Below are 6,000 nucleotides of genomic sequence, written 5' to 3'. Positions count from 1 at the left end.
TCAGGCGTTTGAGACCAGCGTGGCCAATACGGTGAAACCCAGTCTCTACTAAAAATACAAAAATTAACTGGGCATGGTGGTGCATGCCTGTAATCCCAGCTACTTAGGAGGCTGAGGCAGGAGAATCTCTTGAAACTGGGAGGCGGAGCTTGCAGCCGAGATTGTGCCACTGCACTCCAGCCTGGGTGACAATGCAAGACTCCATCTCAAAAGAAAAAAAAAAAAAAAAATATATATATATATATATATATATATATATATATATATATATATGAAAGAAAAGCAAACTGAAACAGAAGTAAATAAAAGGAAATGAAGAGTAGAAGTCAATGAAACAGAAGGCAGAAACACAATAGAAAAAATCCATGAAACCAAAAGTTTGTTCTTTGAGAATATAAATAAAATTGATAAACTTTTAGTAAAACTATCCTGGGAGAAAAAAAGGAAGACACAGACTACCAATATCAGAATTGAGAGAGGTAAGATTATTACAGATTTTCTAGCTATTAAAAGAATAACTGGAATAAAAGGGAATTGAAAGAATAACTTGCTAAAAAGGAATATTATAAACAACTTTATGTCTCTAATAACAGCCTAGATGAAATATATAAATACTTTGAAAGACACAAACCAGCAAAGCTCACTCAAGAAAAAATAGGTAACCTAAGTAGTCCTAGATCTAATAAATTGAATTTGTAGTTAAAAATTTCCCACCAAAAAACTCCATTCAGAGATTACTTCACTGGTGATTTTTTTCAAACATTTAAGGAAGAAATAATACCAATTCTACCCAAGCTTCCAGAAGACATTACAAGAAAAGAAAACTGTAGACAAAGTGTTTCCAGCCCATGGGCTGCATACGGCCCAGGACGACTTTGAGTGTGGCCCAACACAAAAACGTTAAAGCTCATCAGCTATTGTTAGCTTTAGTGTATTTCATGTGTGGCCCAACACAAAAACGTTATGAGATTGTTTTAAAGCTCATCAGCTATTGTTAGCTTTAGTGTATTTTATGTGTGGCCCAAGACAATTCTTCCAATGTGGCCCAGGGAAGTCAAAAGATTGAACCACGCACTGATCCTCTCTTTTTTGGAATTCATGTTTAAGTCATCAAACTTATTTCCTCTATAGCTCTCTGAGCAAGTTATTGCTTTTCTCATAAGAGCAGATAAGAGTTTTAGTAATGCAGAATGGTTATGGGCATTGTTTCTGAGTCAGACAGTCCTGCGTTTGAATCCCAAATCTGTCCTTACCTCTGATTAGCCTCACTAAAGCTCACTAAACCTCTGTCCCCTTATCTGCCAATTGGAGATAATCTTGATGTTTAATCCTGTGGAGTGCTGTGAGGATTAACTAAAACAATGCATGTGAAGTTCTTGGCACTATGTCTGGCATGGAGGTATATGAATATGATTTGTAAATTGTAATGCTTCTGAGATGGCAGTAGAGGGAGCAGAGTCATTGGGAACTGGACTTCAGAAAATTAACAAGATTGATATTAAGCCCTTTCACAAGACAATGTTCCTGTTCTGATAGAGCTAGAGCAACCTGCACACAGATGAGTTGATGAGATTTGCACCAGGCCATCTTATCCCAATAATCCTCGCTGTCCTACTCATGTGGCACTAACATATGCAACCAGGGAACCCAACGCATCTTTCTGTGTGTGCATATTGTCTGTCCAACCTCCAACTCCAGCTCACCGCAGTTCCTCAGGACACTTAAGAGAGGAGAGGAGAAGTATGGTGATACCACAAAACTGAAACCAGCAAATGTTTATATTTTTTGTACAAAAATTGGGAGAAGGTGGAGCTGGTTTACTTCTCTTACAGCAGCAAGAGTGATATCCTCTCTCTTCCTCTCTCTGTTTCCCACAAAAGCAGCTCCACTGGGCAGAGTGGGAAAAGCACAGTCAGAACTGATTTTGAATCTACCCTGTCTTCTATTTACGACTGTCAACCTGCCTATCCCATCCGGCCTCTCTTTATCTCCATTTCCGCTCTGTACAGGAAGGTGGCAGAGAAGTTGGAGGGTTAACTTGGTGACTGCCAAAGTTACTCATAACTTGTTTATTATTCTATTATTAACAGCTATTGATTCACCATTTAACCTGATCCCATTTCTTATATTATATCTTTGACTCCTCCCAGCAATTTCAGGTGGGATATAATATCCCCACTTTTATAGACAGGGAGTTTTGGGGTTAGAGAAGTTAGATAACTTACACAACTTTGTACCGCTAGAAATTGACACACCAGAACTAGAATCTACTTTTCTGAAAGTCTTTAATCTGGGATTTTCTTCTTAGGATGATGCAGCAAAAAAAAATGAGATATAGGGCTTATCACCAGGGCAACTGGGTGGCTGTTTTAGAAAGGAGACAGAAATCTGTGGGGGCCTTTGAATTTGGAAAACCTTACAGGGGTTTCATTTTACCATTTGGTTTGTTCTTCATTTTACTTCGAATTTTTTTTTTCTTTTTTTTTTCTTTTTGGTCTTTGTCTCTGAGGGACTGACGAGGCCAGGGCCAGTGTAGGGCCAAGAAACTGAGGACCTGCTTATTTAGTTTTGATCCTAAAAAAGAGAAAAAAATTGGACATAGAAGTGCCCTTTGTTAGATGTTTTGCTCCACTCATGAAATAGAGAAGGAACACAGAGGTTCAAGGCAGAAGCTTTAACCAAGAAAAAAGTGTGCATTTGGGCAGAGTCCCTCATGATGTACATCTCTGGCTAAACAAGCTACAGTTGGCAGCATATGGCAAAAAGAGCAACGGTTCTCTAAGTGTTAACATGGAGATCCCTGGGAGTGGCTCCCGAGATCTTTTTAGGGCATCTGTGAGTATTTTTATAATAATACTAATACGGTTTTGTCTTTTCACTCCTCTACTGACATTTGCACCAATGGTACCAGAGCAATGGTGGGTAAAACTGTTGGGGCCTTAGCACGAAGCAAGGAAGTGGTGCCAAATTATACTAGCAGTTGTATCTTTCACCACCATGCACTTACAATAAAAATTTTAAAATGCCAGTTTGACTTAAGAATGTTTTTGATGAAGCGGTAAAAATTATTAATTTTATTAAATCTCAGACCTTAAGTACATGTCTTTTTAATATTCTTTGTGATGAAATGGAAAAGGCACATATTAAAGCATGATGGTCATCTCAAGGAAAAGCACTTGCGTGATTGTTTGAGTTGCCAAGATGAGCCTGTCACTTCAAGAAACACAACTGGTAGTATCTGTTGCCAATAATAAAGCTGAGCTTTCAAGCTCTCAAAAATTAGAATTTGGAGAGCTTGTATCCATCATCATAAGCTTGACTGCTTCCCAGTATTTCAACTACTTTACATGATGAGATCAACATTGATATTACATGAATTTCTGAATATTGTATGATGAAATGTGTCAGCATTTAGAAAATCTGCATACTTCAGTGGACTAATGTTTTTCAAATGACCAGTGTCTGACATTGCAAAATAATTTGTGGGTAATATTCAAAATATATACAACAAAATATTTGAATGTAACAGTATACATAAAGTATATTGATAAGGTTTCAGATTTCACAATGCAACTACCCCTTCAGAAACTACCACTCGTTAAGTTTTGATGTGATATCAAAGAAGAATAATTATTTGAAAAGGTCATTATAATACTCCCCTTTTCCAACTACATAAATGTGTGAGTCCATACTTTCTTCAAATATGTCAACCAGAATAATACTTCGCAGCAGATGAAGTGCAGAAACAGATATGAGAATCCAGCTGTCTTCTCTCAAATCAGACATTAAAGAGATTTCTAAAATGCCACTCTTCTCATTAAGTTTTTCGTGCTGGAAGATATATTTGTTTTTCTTAAAACATGTTTAACACACAGTGGGTTTATTACTGTCATTTTAAAGGAATAAATTAAATACAGATTTTCATTTTTTCTCAGATTTAAGTTTTAACACAGTAAATAAAAATTTCATCCAGAACAGTAATACACAAACATTCCTTGGGTTTGTCAACAATTTTTAAGGGAATAACGGTATCTTGAGAGCAAACAGTTTAGGAACTGCTGTCGGAGCCCCAAGGTAAGGCCCTGAAAAGGAAGAAGAGAACAAACTCTGTGTTTTGTACAGCAGGCACTCAACAATTGAATATGATAATGATAAGGACATGTAAAACCAGTGTGACTAACACTATGAGGCAGGAAGTGAAAAGTGCTGAATAAGTGGTCTAAATGTACACTGTCCAACATGGTAGCCACTAGCCACATGTGGCTTGGAATGTGGCTAGTCCTAACTGACATGCCCTGTAAGAGCTAAATACACACCAGACTTCAGAGATTGAGTATGAAATAAAGAGTGCAAAGTATCTTATTAATAATTTTTTATATTGATTATATGCCAAAATGCTAAGATTCTTGTATATACCGGGTTATTTACAATATTAAAATTAATTTTACCTGTGCTTTTTTCCTTTTTAATGTGGCTATGAGAAAATTTGCAATTACATATGTGGCTTGCATTTTATTTCTCTTGGAGAGCGCTGGTTTGGACAGGAAGTATGACAAGAATTTGGAGCAGGGAAACATTGCTCTGGGTTCAGGTCATCGGGAAGTCTTCACTGAGAATATAGGATTTTACTAAGTAGGTAGGCTCAGGAAGGAATATCCAGTTGAAGAAAGCATCTGTAGTGAAAAATGAGGTTAATCTTGGTAGCTGAGGTGACTGTTTTGGGTCACATCGTGGGCTCTTATAGGAGAGAAAAGTTTCCTGGATAGGTCGGGACCAAACTGTACAGAACTTAAAGTGCCAAGAATTTGGATTTTTTTCCTATAGGCAGTGACAGCTTCCCCCGAAGAAAATCAGACTTTGCTTAGTAGCTTATGGACTAGCCTGAAATTGGCACTTTCTCATGTAGGGTTACAGCAGCATAAACTCCTGGAAACTGCCCACTGAACAAGCAGTGGGGACCAGGCCTACTTAACCAGGAAATTTAGAGTGATATGGAAAGTGTGACTTTGGGTTGATTGACCTGTTTGGGGGTGGGTTGTAAGTTTCAGCACATGATAATAATGTCACCTGGGAGAGAAGAATCCAGAGAGTGTACCTGTGTGATACCGGTCAGGGGAGAGGGAGGCAGGCATTTTACCTTGGTATATTGCTCTAAGCATGTGTATAATCAAATTCAGTGACACTTCCTACCTTTCTTTCAGTCTGTCTGTCTTTATTTTTGCCTTTATTTTACTAATTTTACTTTTTTAAACATTTTTATTGATTTTTAATACACAGTGGGGTTTTACTGTGTTGCCTGGGCTGGTCTCAAACTCCTGGGCTCAAGGAGTCCTCCCACCTCAGCCTCCCAAAGTGCCAGGATTACAGGTGTGAGCCACCACGCCTGGAATTGTCTTTATTTTATTGAACATTTATGGGGCCCCTACTGTGAATCAAGGAGTTAAGAACTAACTACAAGGAGATGAAATTAAAAGACCACTGAGGTGGGAAGGGAAACACCTGGGCTCTTATCGGGCTCCATGGCTAACTTATTGAGTCATCTTGGTCATCTCACTGGGTCTCTTCAGATATGAAAGAGGATTTAGCATTAGATGGGACGAAGACTTCCTCCAACTCTGTGATTCTAGAACAGGCTGATGTCACAAAGGGAGAAGAACGCACCGTAACAACCAGGGACAAGGCCACTCAGGGAGAGTAGGAGGAGGCTGGGCCAGGAAGGGCAGGCACTGGTGGCCTACCCAGGAGTTGGCCCAAACCTCTGGGTCAGGTCACCCTTCTCAGAGTGGGCGGGCCCCGCTGGAATTGGAGACTTTTGGTGTTTTAATCCTGGCTACCCACCCCTTCCAGCCCAGGGGTGGCTCACCAGGCTGAGTGGAGTCTTATACTAGGGAGAGAGGAAGCTGAAGAACTGAGTTCCAGGTAAGTAACTTTGCAGCGGATCTCGGATTGTCTAAGGAAACCACTGAAGAAAATGTGCACCCCGCCCCTCCCCTTTCTCCT

Source organism: Macaca fascicularis, chromosome 12 (assembly GCF_037993035.2).
Source record: "Macaca fascicularis isolate 582-1 chromosome 12, T2T-MFA8v1.1".
Taxonomy (NCBI): Eukaryota; Metazoa; Chordata; class Mammalia; order Primates; family Cercopithecidae; genus Macaca; species Macaca fascicularis.
Note: the sequence above shows the minus strand (reverse complement) of the source record.